We start from the raw sequence: 21,994 nt of genomic DNA on the forward strand, positions 1-21,994 counted from the left end.
AATTGTCTCCGCGGACCGAGTGGGCACGCGAGTCTGTTATGAAACGTATAGTATTTCACAAGCAATTGTACATAGTTAGCATGCAACAGCAGTCTATAGATGCACTACATCAATGTTTTAAGGAATAAATAATTTTGCCTTCAATCTTATCTTGTGTACCGATGTTACGTCGCCGTTACCTTCGCCATTTACCTTGTAGTTTTCCTTGTTGGCCCACCTATAGCGTTTTCATGTGCACAGGTGTAGTGATTAGTGTCCCTTTTTTTTATCTGAAACAAATGCTCTGGAATAGATCGTGTTTTCACGAATCTTGCTGCAGGCTGCACTTACGCATGGTGTTCACGACCTATTTACTTTACTCAATATTTGATTCACGGGAAGAATGCCTGGATCATATTAATAACTACATCCCATTCTTTATCAATGATTTTACAATGAATGTTCTTTTGTGAGTTTTTCGTATTAATAAATTAAGTAATTTTCCGACTCAGTGCTACTTCTTCTTTGTCGTGTGGCTAGAGTTGGTGGCGACCCTATCCTTTATATTGATTTCAGTGTCAAGTAGCATTTTCTTATTCAAAGTGCGCGTGGCTATTTTAGCTATCAGGATACATTCAAAGGGCGCTTCATGCTTCTTGAACATAGCGTCCTTTTATTCACGCTACTTACAACAGTTCAAAGAAAACTTGAGTCTTATTTCAAATAAGTGCCCCGCTCATACAGTTATAGTCGGTGGTGACTTTAATCTACCCTCGATATCCTGGAAAAATTATACGTTTATAGCCGGCGGCAGGCATAAAACATCATCCGAAATTGTACTGAATGCTTTCTCAGAAATTTATTTTGAACAATTAGTTTATGAGCCCACTCGAAGCGTAAATGGTTGCGAAAGCATATTTGACCTTTTAGCAACAAATAATCCTGGACAAATAGTGAGTTTTGTGACGAATACAGGGATTAGCGATCACAGGGCAGTTGCTGCTAGACTGAATATCGTAACACCTACAACCATCAAAAAGAAACGCGAAGTATATCTATTTAAAAAAAGCCAATAAAAATGCTCTTAACGCCTTTTTAAGAGACAGTCTTCACTTCTTCCGATCTGATCATGTAAATGTAGTAAATTTGTGGAATGTTTTCAAAGAGGATTATCAACAGCAATTGAGAGATATATACGACATAAATTAATAAGTGATGGTACTGATACCCCATGGTACACAAAACGGGTCAGACCGTTGTTGCAGAAGCAACGAAAAAAGCATGCCAAATTTAAAAGAATGCAAAATCGCCGGGATTGGCAAAGTTTTACAGAAGTTCGAAATATAGCGCGTACTTCAATGCGAGATACTTTTAATAATTTCCAACGAAATTCTGTCTCGAAATCTGGCAAAAAACCAAATGAGATTCTGGTCATACATAAAGCACACCAGTGGCAAGACGCAGTCAATACCTTCACTGCGCGATAACAACGGTGAAGTCACTGATGACAGTGCCACTAAAGCAGAGTTATAAAACACGGTTTTCCGAAACTCCTCCACCAAAGAAGACGAAGTAAATATTCCTGAATTCCAATCAAGAACAACTCCCAATATGAGAAAAATGGAAGTAGATATCCTAGGAGTAACAAATCAGCTTAAATCACTTAATAAAGGCAAGGCCTCCGGTCCGGATTGTGTACCAGTCAGGTTACTCTTAGAGTATGTTGATAAAATAGCAATTATATACAATCACTCGGTCACAGAAAGATCCGTACCTAAAGACTGGAAAATTGCTCAAGTCACACCAATACCCAAAAAGGGAATGATTTAGATAAGATATCTGTATGGTGCGAAAAGTGGCAATTGACCCTGAATAAAGAAAAGTATGAAGTTATTCACAAGAGTACTATAAGAAATCCGCTAAATTTCGATTATGCAATAAGTCACACAAATCTGAGGGCTGTAAATTCAACTAAATACTTAAGGATTACAATTACAAATAACCTAAATTGGAATGATCACACAGAAAATTTTGTGGGTATAGCAAACCAAAGACTGCCATTCAGTGGCAGAACACTTAGAAGGTGCAACAGGTTTACTAAAGAGACTGCTTACACCACGCTTGTCGGTCTTATTCTGGAGTATTGCTGTCCGGTGAGGGACCCGCATCAGGTGGGACTGACGGATGACATTGAAAAAGTTCAAAGACGGGCGGATGGTTTTGCATTATCGCGAAATAGGGGAGATAGTGTCACAGACATGATCCGTAGAATGGCAATCATTAAAACAAAGGCGTTTTTCGTTGCGACGAGATCTTTTCATGAAATTTTGAACACCAGTTTTCGCCTCCGATTGGCACCCACCTACATAGGGAGAACTGTTGATCACGATAAAATAAGAGGAATCAGGGGTCGCACAGAAAAATTTAAGTGCTCGTTTTTCCCGCGCGCCAATCGAGAATGGAACGGTAGAGAGAGCTTGAAGGTGGTTCATTGACCCCACTGCCAGGCACTTCATTGTGAATAGCAAAGTAATCATGTAGGTGTAGATACAGGAATAATTTAATGAATGGCAATAAATATTAGCGTAAAATAAGTCACAGTAGTGAACGTTTTCGTACGCAATAAAGTTGTGTTAGAAGGATAAGTATAGGTGTATATCGCATTCTTCTGCATTCGTCTCCGCCTGTTGCGTTACAGTGTGTCGAAACACTGGGGCGGCTTGGTCCGAACAGTCGCCCGCATCTCAGATGTAACTTGCCACGTAACTAGTTACCATGGCGATGGCCACCTGCTGGGGCAGCAGTCGCGTAATGGAATGCGTTAATACTGGAAGGCGTGCGGTCGGCATGTCCGCCCTGACACTACGAGGTTAACCAGCTGTCCACAGGACGTCGCCACGGACGCTGACGGATCTGCAGCGGATCCTGTTCCTAAGGGATGTCTCCAGAACAGAGCCCTAGCAATGGCGTCACCCGTTATGAACTGAAGTCAGGTCCAGTGATGGTACTTCTACGGCCGGATTGCTCCCTCTATCTTCGTCAAGCCACTGAGGATAAAAACTCTTTCACTTGTCTCCATAATCGAGAAGTGGAGTTGGGAATACAGAGTGGTTCAAGAAAAAAGAACAGATTTCAGTTGTCTATTGCAGGCAAAACCTCAAACGTAGAAACACACTGCGCACGTCACTGGACAGATGAAGTTCCAAAGTTATATGTTCGGCACAGGCACTCCACCATAACATTCAACATGAGTACCATGCGTTGCTCGAGAAGCATCGAAACGATGGTCCGTTTCTTTCCACACACAAACCTACAGGTCCCTGTTTATTGAATCGACAGTTTGAATAGTTCGATTTCCCAGCTCTTGCAAGAGTGGCTGCTGTTAAGTGGGACAAAGAAGGGGTCTTCTACGGAACCCCACAGAAAAAAAAGAAATCACAAGGTCAGAGCTCTGGTCACCTGCAACGATCGAAACAGTGAACAAGATATTTTTGTACACCTCTTCCAGTCCTACGTTGTAGGCTGCTGCTGCTAAGACAACGCCGTACGTCAAGGTAAAAGTGAGGCGGTGCGTCGTCATGCATAAAAACGACACCATCTGAATCTTCGTTAAGTTGAGGAAACAAAAAATTTTGCAACATATCCGGGTATGACACTCCTGTCACAGTTTGCTCCGTCAAAAGGAAAGGTCCACAAACGTTGTGAACAGGAATGGCACAAAAACACATTCGGTTTCGGTGAGTCTCTTCCATGTTGGATGACAATACCAGGACTTTATAGCCCCAAAAATTCTTACACTGTGGCGGTTTACTTTGCCCAAAAAAACGAAGCGTCGATTCGTCCGAAAATGTGAGAAGTTAGGAAAAGTGTCCTCTACTATATCCCGGAGAACTGACATGGAAAATTAGTACCTTTTCTGTTGCGGTCACCGGAAAGCAGCTGCTGCAGTAAGTGCAACTTGTAAGGATTTCTATGTAGGCGTCTGTTCAGAACACGCCACACCGTTGTTTACGGAAGCTAAAGTTTCTGACCTGCCCGTCTTGAGGACCTGCGAGTCCTCCGTGTGAACGCATCTCAGATATGATCCGCATTTTCATCAGGGATGCGTGGCCGACCACCACTCTTCCCTTTGCATATGGAAGCACCTTACAGGGTTAACAAAATACACATTTTTTTTGGAACCACCTTCCAAGAATTTTGTTATACCATTCATACATCTGCTTGTGCACATGCTCATTCTTGCCGGATTGACGGCGGAGAGCACGTTGCACTTCAACAAAGGGTTGACTTCGCGCAAATCGAAATGATTCCTCTTGTGAAGCAATCGCCATGTTGCTACAAATGACACTGCAACTCTGTGAAAGCTTTGAACCTTCCTCCACGCAGTGGCATGCGCAATGTGTCTCTATCTCTGTGGTTCGCAGCATTTCTTATACCATCACCTCTGAGTGCAGTCACACATTAGCCAGAACCACTCCCTTCACCCCTATCCCATTCTATCCCCACCCACACCCCCTGCCGTTTGTTGTCCGCCTCCCCACAATATTACCAAATTCAGCACATATTTATATTGTAGAATGAAAGACTTTTCTTGGAACTTTTTTATTTTTAAAATGATGATAGATGTGAAAGATGAATGATGCTTAGTGCTTGTGGGGAGGGCTGGGGAGCAGTGTGGTGGGGGGGGGGGGGGGGTGAGGTCGGTGAACAGGATTTGTTAGAATGAATGATGAAGAAATTTGTTGTGTATCGTAACTGCTACCCACAACTGCTTCTCAGATAAGAAAGCTAAATATCCACAGTGAGGGTACACTGTGCTACAGAACATTCTTCCCCTACACTACTCCTCTCCAATGCGGCACTTCCTCGACCTGCACACTGCAACCGCGCTTCAAATGAAACAAGTTCAAATGTGTGTACTTTACTTACTGTTCGTAAACCACTTCGTTGCTGGACACTCTATTTATGAACTGGTGAAACCTTCCCGTGTCCTCTGTATCTCTTTTTGTTACGCAACCTTTCCTTTTACAGTAACCTATGAAACCTTCCCTTAGGATTTCTACCTCTTGCTTAGTAATAACAAATGAAATCTTCCCTCTGAAATTAATTCTCTTTCTCAATCTTCGCATACAAATTTCAATGCTGCTTATTAAAAGTGATTTTCTGGTTATTTCGACGAAACATACAACGTGTCGTGGTCGTGGCCCTCAGTCGTTACCTGCAATAACCCAAAACTGTTCCTTACCTTTTTTACTGTTACTGGATCGCCATCTGACTGCTACATCGAACGGCGACATGAATATACTTACTCTGGTTTGCTATACTCTATTAGCTGCTGGTGGGCTGTCATAATAAGTGGCAGTATTTATTACCAAAGCTGACGTTATTCTTTAATTAATTTGACTGATGTTACGTAATTCATAGTCAAACTTTTTCTAGAAAACAATAAAATTTTTCGAAGTTTTACGTTGATGGTTTTTGAGATGGATTATAATCAGTAATGTAATATTGCTGGCAAAAATTAATTATATTCTGAATGAAATGATTTTTACAAACGTTCAAATGGGACTTACTTTTTATAATAATCTTACAACGCTAAAGTGCGGTCTCTCTTGCCAACAATACTTTGGTGCAGACATTCCCTGCTACCACAATTATTTCCAACATGGCAAATATTAATTATTTCTACTTAATCCTATTAATAAAATATAAATATGTTTCATAAATTGTGGTTTGACAATAGAAATATACACGTCTCACACTGACACAAATTGGTTGCCTTCAGGCTGTTAATGTTTCGTCTCTAACCAGTCCAATAATAATAATAATAATAATAATAATTATTATTATTATTATTATTGTTATAATACTGCGGGCAGCCTTACGTAGTTAACGCTGAATCGTGCAGTCAATTAATTCATTTATGTTTCGAAGCGATTAATGAAGTGACTTCTGGACGATTGTAGGTACTATTAGAACTTGGAGAAGACATTTTCTTGATGTTTAGCATTTTTTATGTGTGCGTCTCACTTTGGCCATCAGAAATGTACGGGACAAAGCACAACATGCGGGCGCGCGCGCGCGCGCGTGTGTGTGTGTGTGTGTGTGTGTGTGTGTGGACTATGTGAGGAACCTGTAACCTCCACCGTATTAATGCCACCAATTGAGAAAAAGTGATTATTTAAAACATGTGTAATCAGTATTACGATCTTACAAAAGCTTGATAACATTAATGATATTTTGAAAATAATTTAGTTTCGTGACTGAAACATAATCAAATCGTTTAGCTTTTACCCCACAGAAAATTTCATGTCACCTCAAATTTGGGAACCACTGTTCTATCTATTTTATTTATTTATCGTATGGCACTACATACACAAAGCTTATAAAACTTTCACGGGGCAACATTTAAGCACAGCTCCCCAACATAAAATAACACAAATAGCAACAGCTATATGTGAATATCGAGCTCGTTTATATATTTCATAGCATCACTCATCACTGTGTGGAAACCTTCGAAATGACCCTTGTAGGCACGTGCAGGACACGTTGATAGAACGTGACCAGTTGTCTGTCGTTTCGCACCACACTCACGTCATGGTGATAGAGATCTGCCCCACTTTTAGGCAGTGTCTGTTCGCGTCCGTGGGGGTACCATAAGTCACACGTGTCCTCTGGTTGGTGCTAAAGAACAGTCACTTCAAGGCAAATATCTAAAGCAAAAAAGCAGAGGCCGCCAGATATCTCAGGTTTTAATCAAAACGCGCGCCTGTGACCGGGGCCATTGATCTCCGTCCCCGTAGTAGTGCTTTGCGTAGCGACTAATCCATGTGATCTCCTGGCTAAAATGAATTTGTCGCGAGACATCGATATCTGCTATACGAGGTGCATTCAAGTTCTAAGGCCTCCGATTTTTTTTCTCCGGACTGGAAAGCGATAGAAATATGCTCATTGTTTTAAAATGAGGCCGCATTCATTGTCAATGCGTCCCAGAGATGGCAGCACCGTACGGCAGATGGAAATTTTACCGTCAGCGGCGATAATGAGAACTGTTTTAAATACTTAAAATGGCGACGTTTTCCTTACTTGAACAGCGTGCAATCATTCGTTTTCTGAATTTGCGTGGTGTGAAACCAATTGAAATTCATCGACAGTTGAAGGAGACATGTGGTGATGGAGTTATGGATGTGTCGAAAGTGCGTTCATTGGTGCTACAGTTTAATGAAGGAAGAACATCGTGTGACAACAAACCGAAACAACCTCGGGCTCGCATAAGCCGGTCTGACGACATGATCGAGAAAGTGGAGAGAATTGTTTTGGGGGATCGCCGAATGACTGTTGAACAGATCGTCTCCAGGGTTGGCATTTCTGTGGGTTCTGTACACACAATCCTGTATGACGATCTGAAAATGCGAAAAGTGTCATCCAGGTGGGTGCCACGAATGCTGACAGACGGCCACACGGCTGCCCGTGTGGCATGTTGCCGAGCAATGTTGACGCGCAGCGACAGCATGAATGGGACTTTGTTTTCGTCGGTTGTGACAATGGATGAGACGTGGATGCCATTTTTCAATCCAGAAACAAAGCGCCAGTCAGCTCAATGGAAGCACACAGATTCACCGCCACCAAAAAAATTTCGGGTAACCGCCAGTGCTGAAGAAATGATGGTGTCCATGGTCTGGGACAGCGAGGGCGTAATACTTATCCATTGCGTTCGAAAGGGCACTACGGTAACAGGTGCATCCTACGAAAATGTTTTGAAGAACAAATTCCTTCCTGTACTGCAACAAAAACGTCCGTGAAGGGCTGCGCGTGTGCTGTTTCACCAAGACAACGCACCCGCACATCGAGCTAACGTTACGCAACAGTTTCTTCGTGATAACAACTTTGAAGTGATTCCTCGTGTTCCCTACTCACCTCACCTGACTCCTAGTGACTTTTGGCTTTTTCCAACAATGAAAGACACTCTCCGTGGCCGCACATTCACCAGCCGTGCTGCTATTGCCTCAGCGATTTTCCAGTGGTCAAAACAGACTCCTCAAGAAGCCTTCGCCGCTGCCACGGAATCATGACGTCAGCGTTGTGAAAAATGTGTACGTCTGCAGGGCGGTTACGTCGAGAAGTAACGCCAGCTTCATCGATTTCGGGTGAGTAGTTAATTAGAAAAAAAATCGGAGGCCTTAGAACTTGAATGCACGTCGTAGTTCGTAATAAACAACTGATGATTGGTCTCTTTTTGAATCACCAGGTATTGTGCTTCATACTCAGGAATGCCAGTACGGAGGAATACGAAATAACAGGTGGAGCAAAAAGCTTTCCAGTGGACGAACAGCCTTGCCCAGCACCTAGTGCAGAATCAAGCGTAGACCAGTCACTCGGATCTCAGTGCGACATTGGCTGGGACATTGGTCACTCCGCCGCGAGCATTCTCGGGATTAGTCGCTATGCAAAGCGCGACACCGGGGGCGGAGATAGATGGCTCCGGAGACGGCCGCGCGCGTTGATTAAAACCTGAGATATTTATGCGGCCATTGCGCGGGGACTCCCCTCAGCCAGTGCTGCGCACACTGCCGCACAGCGGGGAAACCCCGCACGGCACTAGGCGCAGCGCGTAAATCGCGCGGCGACGCTGCGCTGCCATTGTAGGGTAGAGACTGTGGAGCGCCCGCTGTTAATTCCTGCGGCTGATCCCAGCGGCGGAGGTCCGGGGTTGGATGCCCGCGGCGGGCTGTGCGTGGCACGCACCGAGCGGCGCCGGGAGAGCGCGGCGTCGTTAATGGCGGTGGAGGCGGTAGGGGCGGCGGGGGCGGCAATAGCGGTGGCGTCGTAAAGCACGCCGGGGCGGCCGCATTACGGAGACAGTAAACACGTCGTTAGGCGGCGCGCTGATTGTGATCCACGCCGCCGGCCTCCGAGAGCCGCTGCTGCCCCCGGGAGGCGGAGCGGGGGCGGCGCGCCAGAATACAGTTCTCCTCGTAATCTGTATTCGTGTATGCTGATTCCATATCTCCCTTTTCAGGGTTCCGTCACTCAGTCGGTGAAAACGGAACCCTTGTAGCATCCATCACTTTGTTGTCCGTTTGTCTGTCTGTCCTACTATTCAAAACCGTGTCTCTCAGAAGGTATAGAAGAGTCAAGTTCAGATTAATGTCACGTATTAATGACAACCGCCCCTTGGCCATTTGAAAAAGTGGATATTCTAAGTCAGCGAAATCAAATGATACGGCCATTTCATGTCACATATTTATATTCACAAACTCACTGTCACAATCTGGGTCTAGAATTACGAAATTTGGCAAGAAGCAGAGTTTCACAGTGTAAGTAGTGGGAAATATCCGAAATTGTTAACCTGTAATTACATCAGAAGAAAAACAAAAAAATCGAGCATTTGTTATCTGTCTAATTAATGTTGGTCGATTCTTACAAAGAAGAAGGCAGCAACCAGCCACTATTAATACTGCAATTTATTTAAGTAAATAGCCCCGTAACCGGTTTCGAACTGCCAAGTTTGTCATCAGACGGCTGTTCATAAGATCTGCAAGATACACTGTACATAATCGTCAGTTTTCGATTTTTGTTCTTCCACTGTAGCGATATAGTCTTGGTGTGTTGGTGCCCTAGTGAAAAAAAAAAGTGTTGGTGCCCTACGGTAGAAAACAGTGTTAGACGCGCCCTATGTGAACATAACTAACCTCCAAACGATGAAATACAGAGTAAATAAATATGTGAGGTTAAGTGGCTATAGTACTTACATCGAAAATTCCGCGGAACTTTGTCGTGAGGTTGCAGGACTGTATTTTTCAAATATTGCAAAATATATGCAGCAATCACATGATGTGTGTGTGGTGCTTTGCACAATATGGTGATTGCAAATCATATAAGTGCTGCATATGTTTTACAATATTTGAAAAATACAGTCCTGCAACTTCACAACAAAGTTGCGCGGAATTTTCGATATAAGGACTATAACCACTTAACCTTACATATTCGTGTACTCCGCATTTGCCGGCCGGGGTGGCCGAGCGGTTCTAGGCGCTACAGTCTGGAACCGCGCGACCGCTACGGTCGCAGGTTCGAATCCTGCCTCGGGCATGGATGTGTGTGATGTCCTTAGGTTAGTTAGGTTTAAGTAGTTTTAAGTTCTAGGGGACTGATGACCTCAGAAGTTACGTCCCATAGTGCCCAGAACCATTTTAACTCTGCATTTCATCGTTTGCAGGTTAGTTATGTTCACATAGGGTGCTTCTAACTCTGTTTTCACCAACACACCAAGAATATTTCGCTACACTGGAAGAATAAAAATCGAAAACTGACGATTATGTAAAGTGCATCTTGCAAATCTTGTGAACAGCAGTCTGATGATGAACTTGCCAGTTCGAAACCGGTTGCGGCGCTATTTACTTAAATAAACAGCAGTAATAATAGTGGCTGGTTGCAGTCTTCTTCTCTGCAAGAATCAGCCTACATTAACTGTACACAGCCACGGTCTCAACATATCAGTTTTAGACAAAATATTGTTATCCGTTCGTCTGTGTTCCCGTCTGTTAAGATCCCTTTTTGTCAGAAGCGGGCTTGCGTAACCAACTGAAATTTATGTCATGTACTTACGTTTATGGTCACTGAGCAGTATAATAAACGTTAGCTTCTAAGTCAACGCAATCAAAAGATACGCCCATTGATGTCACATATTTTGAAACTCTTCAATTCACACATTAGAAGCTATAGGGTACTTCCCCTTGATGTAAAATAATGAAATTTTGCAATAAGAAAGCTGTCACAAGAGAAATAAATGGGAAAAAATCAGAAAATTATTCATTATAACTCTATCATCCGAAAAAATAATTATTTTTTCATTTGTTACCCGACTTTAAACTTGAAATTAAAACACTGTGGGAAGTCTTGGAACCTGTGTGACTGATGTCTTTCAGCATCGATGTCGATAACCGGCAAAAATCGTCGGAATGCTCGGATGGATACCCCGTCCGAATAAACAAATAATTAAGTTTGTACGGTACCCTCAGCGCTCGAGTCCTATTCGCACATGGTCATGTTTTCTTTTGTTTATCTTTTTGCTTTTCTTTTCTTTAAAATCATATTTCAAAATCCCGACAACTGCTAATTCAAAGTCTTTTTTTTTGGTGCTGTCGCTTTTAACCTACATTATTACTACAGCACAAAACGGCATTTCAACATACACTATGTGATCAAAAGTTTCCGGACACCTAAATAAAAATGACTTAAAAGTTCGTGTCGCCCTCCATCGTTAATGCTGGAATTCGGAACAGTGTTGGCCCACCCTTAGCCTTGATGACAACTTCCACTCTCGCAGGCATACGTTCAATCAGGTGCTGGGAGGTTTCTTGGGGAGTGCCAACCCATTCTTCACAGTGTGATGCCACTGAGGGGAAGTATCGATGTCGGTCGGTGAAGCCTGGCACGAAGTCAGCGTTCCAAAACGTCCCAAAGGTGTTCTATAGCATTCAGGTCAGGACTCTGTGCAAACTAGTCCATTACAGGAATTTTATTGTCGTAACCACTCCGCCACAGACCGTAGATTATGAAAAGCTGCTCGATCATGTTGAAGGATGTAATCGCGATCTCCGATTTCCTCTTCAACACTGGGAAGCAAGAAGAAGCATTGAGAGGCACCCACGTGCCTTGCTCATACTGTGACATCAAGCAGTCAGGCCTGCAAGATGAGTGGTCTGCCAAGCGAGTGGATTCATTCTTATTTATCGAGTAACATGAACTCTAGTACTCACACTTAAGTTACAAGTTATCCTCCTAATGATTAATACGCAACGGTAGCACGCATCTGACTATCAGTAATTTACAGAACTCTGACTGTGCACTACGCACTGGCAATACCACATTTTCTTTCCTTTTTATTTAACGGCTTTTGTCAACACGTGGCCACCGCACTGAATATGAGTGGCGCACACATTATAAATTCTGGATATCATGACAACATACAATTCGAAGGAAAAGGCCACCAATGTTTTTCTTTTCACTATCTTATTTATTCCGATAAATTCTATAACCTAAACACACAAATTCTATAACCTACAACAATAACACATGAGAAATTCCGCCCAGTGGGCATGGCTTTACATTGGTGATTCTCTACCTTACGGTCTCGTAATTATTTAACGCTACAGTGCACTTTCTGGATAGGATGGTGGATCTTTTATTATACCTCACACTTCGACTTTCACAATCATCATCACGAAACTTTCCTCCAGACCGAGCAGTACAAAAGGAACACACATAACCCACTAATCTTTTGAAACTACCTTGCTACTCTCCCATGCAAACCACACATACCCAAATTACATGACATACACCACACTACAACATGGAATACAATACAATAAATAGTCACAACACTATCACTTTCAACTCTCCCACTTCAATTAGTATTTATCCCAATTTCACACGACACTGCCCCACTTTGTAATTCTACTTTCGTACTATGAACTCTGGAGATATATGCACGTCTTCCTGTGCAATGCAAGCCAAGTGGCGTTGCTGAGTAGACGGTTGACTCACCTTGTTTCTCTCTCAGAGTGTTATAGTTTGAATCAAGCGTCACACGGAAACATATCTCGCAAAGTAATCTTAAGAACATATTCATCACACACACGAGTCCTCAACTGATACCAGGGACGAGTACTTCTCTTTATCCTTTGTCTCATACACAGATTGAGACTCTCACAGTACTCACCACGTGGAAGTACTCGTCTCTAATTTCAAGTCCTGCACACGCTATTTCTTAAATATTTCAGCTTATAGTACACACGCTAGTAATTCAGCTTCCGAAGATTACTACGATCCCATTAATATTACCTGCCTGACATTTAATTCTCCCCACAAAAGTTGCTGAAATAGAGAAATTATTATTTCAAACTACTCTTAAATATTCCACAGGCATACCATGTCTCTACTCTTTCGTCACTACGGAGCACAACTAAAACAGGTCTTAACAGCACAAGATCCAGCGGCAGAGTGCTGAAACATGGCCGTTCTCCCGGTCCTCTCACACCTCTGTCGAGGTGGGGGAGCACCTTACTATCGTATTGGTCAGCCACATTTCAGGCGCTCAAAGCTCAGGTAAAATTTCATCTCCTTGGTCCCACCAAAGGTGGCCAAAGGATCGTCTCAAAGATGATCATATATTCACATTCACTATCTGCGGTTAGCAGACGACCATACATTCATTCATTTCACAGATCTCACCAAACTGGATGTAGGGATTTACTTTGTGGGAGTGCACATGTGATCAATTAAATAAGTAAATTGTCATTCTTTCCCACACTGGTATCCGGCTTCGCTGTATTAATTGAAATTGAGTTATTTTACAAAAAAAATGTGTTGTTCTGACAAAAATAATGAAGTATGTTGTACCTATTTTCAATGTCGGGCGGTACTGTACCCTTTCAGCATAAAACATCAATTTAGGCTTGTGCTGTGATAGTGCCACACAAAACAACTAGGGGTGCAAGCCCCTCCATGAAGAACAAGACCACACCATAACATTCGTCACCCCACACAACGTTTTCCCACTGTTCAATCGTCCAATACTTAAGCTCCTTACACCAAGCGAGCCGTCGTTTGGCATTTACCGGCGTGATGTGTGGCTTATGAGCAGCCGCTCGACCACGAATTCAAAGTTTTCTCACCTCCACCCTAACTGCCAGAGTACTTGCAGTGGATCCTGATGTAGTTTGGAATTCCTGTCTGGATAGACGTTTGCCTATTACACATTACGACCCTCTTCAACTGTCGGCGGTCTCTGTCAGTCAACAGACGAGGTCAGCCTGTACGCTTTTGTGCTGCACGTGTCCCTTCACGTTTCCACTTCACTATCACCTCGGAAACAGTGGACCTGAGGATGCTTAGGAGTGTGAATATCTCGCGTACAGACGCACGACACAAATGACACCCATCACCTGACCACGTTCGAAGTCCGTGAGTTCAGCGAAGCGCCCCATTCTGCTCTCTCACGATGTCTAATGACTACTGAGGTCGTTGATATGGAGTACCTGGCAGCAGGTGGCGGCACAGTGCACGTAATATGAAAAACGTTTGTTTTGAGGTGTGTCCGGATACTTTTGATCATATAGTGTATGTACAGGGCGTACAATTGCGGCTTTAACAAAATGTTACAGTATTTAGAGGAGTCATACCATTGAAATTGAGGAAAAATATCATATCCACGCATACGCGAAGATGGGAAAGGCAGATAAGTGCGAGAATATTCCCACCGCCAGCTTAATAGCTCAAGCATCCAGGTTGCTGACTAGAACTTTATACAAAAGAATTGGAATAAATAAATGAATAGCTGTTAGACGACTATCGATTTGACTTTCGGAAAGGTAAGTTCGCCGGAGAGGCAGTTCTGAAGTTGCGATTGATAGTGGAAGCAAGAATTAACTAAAATAAGATCACTCATAGAATGTATCGCCCTGTAAAAAGCTTTCCACAATATAAAATAGTTCAAGATGTTCAAAATTCCCAAAAAATACGAGAAAGAGGAACAATATGCAATACGTACAAGAACTAAGAGGAACGGTAAGAATGGAAGAACAAGTAAGGAGTGCTAGGTTTGAAAATGGCGTAAGGCAAGAGTGTGGTCCTTAAACGCTAATGTGTCTCGATGACCAGGATTATGGACTGAGAGTAAAGCGAAGAAAGACGAGGAGCAGCAGAAGTGGCATTAGCGATAAAGTTATCGCCCAAAAAGGGACCACGATGTTGACGAAGTGAAGGAATTCTGCTACCTCGAACGCAAAATAACATATGACGGACGAAGCAAGTAGGACACAAAAAGCAGATCAGCACGAGCAATGTGTTAATTTAATAAATAAATTTCTGAGAATGCCTCGAGCACGGATCAGCACGAGCAATGTGTTAATTTAATAAATAAATTACTGAGAATGTCTCGGGCACGGTATTGCATGGTTGTGAATCATAGCCTGTGGAAAAACTGAAAAAGAAGAGAATCGTATTATTGTAGATATGGTGCCACAGAAGGATGCTGAAAATTAGTTGAACTGATAAGGAATGAGGAAATAACCGCAGAATATGCGTAGAAATGAACACACGGAAAAGAATGACAAGAATAAGCGACGGGATGATAGCTGACGTGTTAAGACAACAAGAAATAACTTCCGTGGTACTAGAAACAAGACAGAGATTGCAATACATCCGAAAAATAATAGTGGGCATAAGGTGCAAGTGCTACTATGAGATGAAGAGGTTGGTAGAACAGACGAATTCTCGTTTGCTGCATGGAACCTCTCAGAAGACTGATGACTCGAAAAAAAGGAGCTAAAATAAAATTTTTCTCGTGTGCCAAAACTGTTACAGGTCACACAGTTCCCCTCTAGGTGTTATATTATTCATAGCTTTAAAGCTATCATATTCAGCTAGAAGCAGCTCTTCTTAGAGCTGTTGAGGAAGTTGGAAGATGACGCAATGTGGCGTAAGGTTCCGATGACAGATGGTTTGTCCTGCACAGGTATTTTGGGAAAGATCGCCTATATTGTGGTCCCCCTCTTTGATTGGCTGCTACATTCGGAAGTAGCGGTCCAAAATGATAAACTTCCGTAATTAATATTAGAAACCCTAAACAGTGAATTTACTTGCATTTCATGTAAAAGCATCTCTCAAAAGCAGGCTATCATTCCATTGTCCCAAAAGTATTAATTACCAGCAGAATAATAAAGAGCGAAAAGGGAGACGTAGCAATTCCCAGACATTTGGATCGCTCCTAATTGGGAAGGCGGGCGAAGTTGTTCGGCTGTAAGATCAAAGCTGGTTGATCGGTTGATTTGAGTGAGGGGACCAAACAGCGAGGTCATAGATCCCGTCGGATTAGGGTGGGATGGGCCCTTTCAAAGGAACCATCCCGGCAATCGCGTGAAGGGATTTAGGGGAATCACAGGAAACCTAAATCAGGGTGGCCGGACGCGGGTTTGAACCGTCTTCCGCCACAGAGCTGGTTCGGCAGTTCTGAAGACAGACATGTGGTCCTCATTGGTCTGTATCAGTTAAGAACTTAATTAGCAATCTCTGTATATTTGGATATGAAACTGAGAGCGATTTGATAGTAATCACGCAAATACGTTGCTCATTGTTTTATTTTCTATGGAAGTGTGAAGAATGTAAATTATTTGTGATTCATACAGTGGAATGCAATTGCGCAGTTTATCGTGTTCTGCTAATAAAAAGCGAGTGGCAATCCGTATAATCAAACTAATTGAAAATTTAATTATTAATGCAATATAATTTCCTCGCTATGTGTTTATTACAGCCTCAAGATAACGGATACACGACACTACGTGCTGTTTTCTGCACAGAAGACAACTACGATAGAAGACTTCAGGTTGGTGAAAATTAATTGGAGCTCAAGACGTTGGAAGGATATAGGCACCTCGCGTGTACTGCAGTCTTAATACCGATGAGATCAGCGACACGTCATCTGTAGTAATATGGAGGAAGTATGAAGAAGAGAAAGTTTCGAGGGAAGAGTTTATCCTACGCACGTAAATCCCTCTTCCTAACGATATCTCATTCTTTCTCTCTTTCCTCTTGCCGTAGTGATCATGAATGTTTTGACCCGAGTGCTGTTGAGAAGCAACGTTCATACTGCCGTGTCCTTAGGTCAGTTAGGTTTAAGTAGTTCTAAGTTCTAGGGGACTGATGACCATAGATGTTAAGTCCCATAGTGCTCAGAGCCATTTGAACCATACTGCCGTGTATTGAAGAGAGTTTTAGAGATGCCGCTGAAAATACACTACTGGCCATTAAAATTGCTACTCCACGAAGACGACATGCAACAGACGCGAAATTTAACCGACAGGAAGAAGATGCTGTGATATGCAAATGATTAGCTTTTCAGAGCATTCACACAAGGTTGGCGCCGGTGGCGACACATACAACGTAATGACACGAGGAAAGTTTACAACCGATTTCTCATACATAAACAGCAGTTCACCGGCGTTGCCTTGTGAAACGTTGCTGTTATGCCTCGTGTAAGGAGGAGAAATGCGTACCATCACGTATCCGACTTCGATAAAGGACGGATTGTAACCTATCGCGATTGCGGTTTATCGTATCGCAGCATTGCTGCTCGCGTTGGTCGAGATCCAATGACTGTTACCAGAATATGGAATCGGAGGGTTCGGGAGGGTAATACGGAGCGCCGTGCTGGAACCCAACGGCCTCGTATCACTAGCAGTCGAGATGACAGGCATCTTATCCGCATGGCTGGAACGGATCGTGCAGCCATGTATCGATCCCTGAGTCAACAGATGGGGACGTTTGCAAGACAACAACCATCTGCACGAACAGTTCGACGACGATTGCAGCAGCACGGACTATCAGCTCCGAGACCACGGCTGCGGTTACCCTTGACGTTGTATCACAGACAGGAGCGCCTCCGATGGTATACTCAACGACGAACCTGGGTGCACGAAAGGCAAAACGTCCTTTTTTAGCGGTTGAATCCAGGTTCTGTTTACAGCATGATGATGGTCGCATCCGTATTTGGCGACATCGCGGTGAACGCACAATGGCAGAGTTTGTTAGTCCTTGCCATACTGGCGTATCACCCGGCGTGATGGTATGGGGTGCCATTTGTTACACGTCTCGGTCACCTCTTGCTCGCATTCACTGCACTTTGAACAGTGGACGTTACATTTCAGATGTGTTACGACCCGTGGCTCTACCCTTCATTTGATCCCTGCGAAACCCTACCTTTCAGCAGGATAATGCACGACCGCATGTTGCAGGTCCTATACTGGCCTTTCTGGATACGGAAAATGTTAGAGTGCTTCCCTGGCCAGCACATTATTCAGATATCTCACCAATTGAAAACGTCTGGTCAATGGTGGCCGAGTAACTGGCTCGTCACAATACGCCAGTCACTACTCTTGATGAGGTGTTGAAGCTGCATGGGCAGCTGTACCTGTACAAGCCATCCAAGCTCTGTTTGACTCGATGCCCAGACGTATCAAGGCCGTTTTTACGGTCAGAGGTGGTTGTTCTCGGTACTGATTTCTCAGTATCTATGCACCCAAACTGCGTGAAAAAAGAATCACATGTTAGTTTTAGTACAATATATTTGTCCAATGAATACCCGTTTATCATCTGCATTTCTTCTTGGTGTAGCAATTTTAATGGCCAGTAGTGTATCTTCAGTTTACGTTAAGGCACAGCTGACATCTGTGTGCTGATTGTCTAACACACTCAGAAGCACGACTTGTTTGACGTATAATGGTTGTAGTTATAGGTAAGCGGGCAACCAGCTCTCTTGGAGTGTCTGTAAGTGTCTCGTACACCATACGCCCTATCTCTTCCCACAAAAAGAAATCCACAGTTCCTGAGAAACATCTGTAAAATAATATCCACCACACCGCAGTCTTAACACAATCCCTGGATGTCACTAACTTCAAATTCTTCGTAGCTTCATAGTGGGGAAATGATGAACCTGTGAAATTTTTGTCACATAAAAAAGTGTTACTTTTCTATGTCTCCGAAAATTTTGTATACGTATTTTTTTGGCACCATGCATTTTTAGTTCATGGGTGATTTCGATACCATCTTTTGTGACTCAAGTTTAAGACATGTAGGTCAAAACTACAATTAATAAGCCGCTTTGATTTTACATTTTATAAACTTGAGACTGAACGATTTCCAAAAACTCACTGGAAGAAGCAAAGTCCATTAAACTTCGGGATGTAAGCGTACTGAGCGATTTAAAATGGAACGAGCACATAAAATTAATGACTAGACAGGCAGATGTCAGACTGAAATTCATTGGAAGAATCCTCAGGAACTGTAGACCACACAGATGGGAGGTTGCTTACAAAATCCTTTCGACCGATAAGTGAGTGTTGCTCGTCAGTCTGTGAACCGTACCGAATGGGACTAACAGAGGAAATAGAGAATATCCAGACAAGCATAACACGTTTCGCCAGAGGCTCGTTTAGTAAGAGCGAAAGCGACTCGGAGATGCTCAACTACCTCCAGTAGCAGTCACTGCAAACCATCCCTTGTGCATCACTGTGAGGATTAATGTTAAAATTTCGAGAGCGTACTTTCCTGGAAGTCTCAACCAATACATTACTTCCTGCTGTCTGTCACGCGAAAGGTTGACTGATATTAAAGCCGAGAGATTCGAGATCTAACAGTCACCTATCAATAACCGTCTTTCGGATGCACCATCTGCTACTTCTGCACGAAAGGAGTGAAGTGATACTGGTTCACAAAGTAATCTTCACCACTCACCACTAATAGTTGCTGTAGCTATAGATTCAAAGTCACTTACTAGCCGTCAGTGCGTTTATTAACTTCACTTTTAAAAATGCTAGCTGAGTACCTGGCATCTTTTAATAGTCCATCTCCTAATTCCTCCTATCCCTGTCCATCTTCTCCTTCATCCTCTCTCTTTTTACCACCACCACCTGTCGCCTCATCATTTGTCCATCGTCTTCTGCTGTCCCTCTCTCTATCCATCTCCTCCTCGCCCCCCCTCCCTTTGTCAATATGCTTCTCCCCACTCTGCCCATCTGCTCCTTTACCCTCTGGCCATGTCCTCCTCCCCTCTAAATCCATCTCCTCCTCCCGCCTAATTCTATCCCCTCCTCTCTGTCTCTTGCTCCATCTCCTCCTCCCCCTCTCTCTAGCCATCTAATCCTCCCCCGACCTCTGCCTCTCTCCTCCCCCATCTCCCTGTCCATCTCCACCTCTTTCTTTTCTCTGTCCATCTCCTCCTCTGTCTGTCCATTTTCCCCATCCCTCCCTCGGTCCATCTGCTCATTCGCCCTATCTGTGGCCATCTCCTCCTTCCCCTCGTTGTCTGTCCATCTTACCCTCCTACTTCTGTCACCATACTATCACGCTCACGTCAATAGGAGGCTAATGGTTCTGGCCCCATAGTATTTTTTCCTGATCGTAACTATTATGTGTACCAGATTTCATTGCAATCGTTCTAAGGGCCAGGACGAGCTTGTTAACCGCGGCTTTACCAGCGTACCCCCGTGTCAACTATATTTCACACATATTTAACATATTTCACAGGTATCTGTACACATATCACACACACATCTTTAACGAATTTCGTCCTCCAGCTTAATTTTCACTTAGTTGAATGTTTATGACGTCACACCTTCTTAACACTATGCTGTGCAACAATATAATTTCGCAGGTACATCAAGTGATATATGTGGTTTCTGCTTGCGAAATACGTTGCGAAATACGTCATGCATCATGCGACAGATTTTCAATGCATAAGACGTCATTTCTCCTGAATTATGTGTCGTACAGTGATATAATTTTTCGGGTACATTCAATGGTATAAGCGAATACTGTCTGCAAAATGTCTAGCGAATATAGTTTGTACTAAACAAGTAATAAATTAAAACGGGATGTGGTAGTTTTACTGCATGAACTGCGGAAAAATAATAATGAACTGCCGGCCGCGGTGGTCTCGCGGTTCTATGCGCGCAGTCCGGAACCGTGCGACTGCTATGGTCGCAGGTTCGAATCCTGCCTCGGGCATGGATTTGTGTGATGTCCTTAGGTTAGTTAGGTTTAAGTAGTTCTAAGTTCTAGGGGACTGATGACGTCAGCAGTTGAGTCCCATAGTGCTCAGAGCCAGTGGATCAGTGGAATAATGAACTTCCACTATGTATGTAAACAAAGACTGTGCTGGTAAACTTCTACCTTATTTGATACTGAACCAGCTGAGCAAAACTGAACGTACTCGGACATTTCTCTCTTTACTTATTCTGATCATCGCTAAACTGACACTCAATATTTTTAGCGCAACACAATCTGACTTTCAATAATCCCTACAAAAGAATGGCCCTGACTAACAATAACCTATACCTTTCATGAATCACTTACCTCACAAAAATCTTCGTTACTCGAACTAGTGCAATGCAGCGAGCGCCAATACTGCCAGCTAAATAAAAGATTCTAACTACTAAAGGCACTAACTACTGATAGGCATAGTTGGCAAATGAAAGATTTTGATAGAGAACAAACAATGTATTTACCTTAATAGTGTTCAAAAGTCATAATATATGTATCAGTTCATGACATCCAGTCTTACGAATTTCCTTTTTCTTGCGGACACACGTCCAGATCGTCCGCTCATAGTAACCTCTCAAATCTCTGGCATCTCTCTCCCTACATCCACCACTCGAAGACCTGCTAGAGGCCAAAGAGGGGCCATCATATGCAGCAGGACAGTTTTAATTAACTGTAAGTAACAAATTTCAAAAGTTTTTTTCTTTTAAGTCAATTTCCCGTAAACTAAAATTTTCAGTACACATGTCCCATTATATCAGAAACTATCATAGATAAGTCCGCAGCTCGTAGTCTCGCGGTTGCGTTCTCGCTTCCCGGACACGGAGTCCCGGGTTCGATTCCCGGCGGGGTCAGGGATTTTCACCTGCCTCGAGATGACTGGGTGTTTGTGTTCTCCTCATCATTTCATCCTCATTCATGCAAGTGAAAGATTGGACTGAGAAACGGCTGGGAATTCGTACAGTCGCTGATAACCGCGCAGTTGAGTGCCCCACAATCCAAAAATCATCATCATCATCATCATCATCATCATAATAATATCGCAGATAAATCAATGAAATTTTCAGAGACTCTGCATAGAATAAAAAGCCACCTCTGGTACTACATTCATTAGTATTCCCCCATTAGGAATTTCACAAAAAATATTTTCTGCAGAAAAAACTTAATATTTTCTGTCTATAAATTTAAAAATGTATTTCTTAAAAAAAAAGTATAAAATGGATACAGTAGATTTTAATACAGTAGTAAAGTAGATTTTAGTACAGTTAACTCTATTAGGATCTTGCAAAATACAGTAAGAATGTTAAGGTCGTGCATCAAATAGTTTTTTTCAGAAATGGGTCAAATACTTTCCTAATTAACATGGGTTTGATAGGCCGGGTGTGGTTCCCTTAAGTTTCCCCTGGTGGAGTAATAC

The sequence above is a fragment of the Schistocerca americana genome, chromosome 10, assembly GCF_021461395.2.
Source record: "Schistocerca americana isolate TAMUIC-IGC-003095 chromosome 10, iqSchAmer2.1, whole genome shotgun sequence".
Classification (NCBI taxonomy): Eukaryota; Metazoa; Arthropoda; class Insecta; order Orthoptera; family Acrididae; genus Schistocerca; species Schistocerca americana.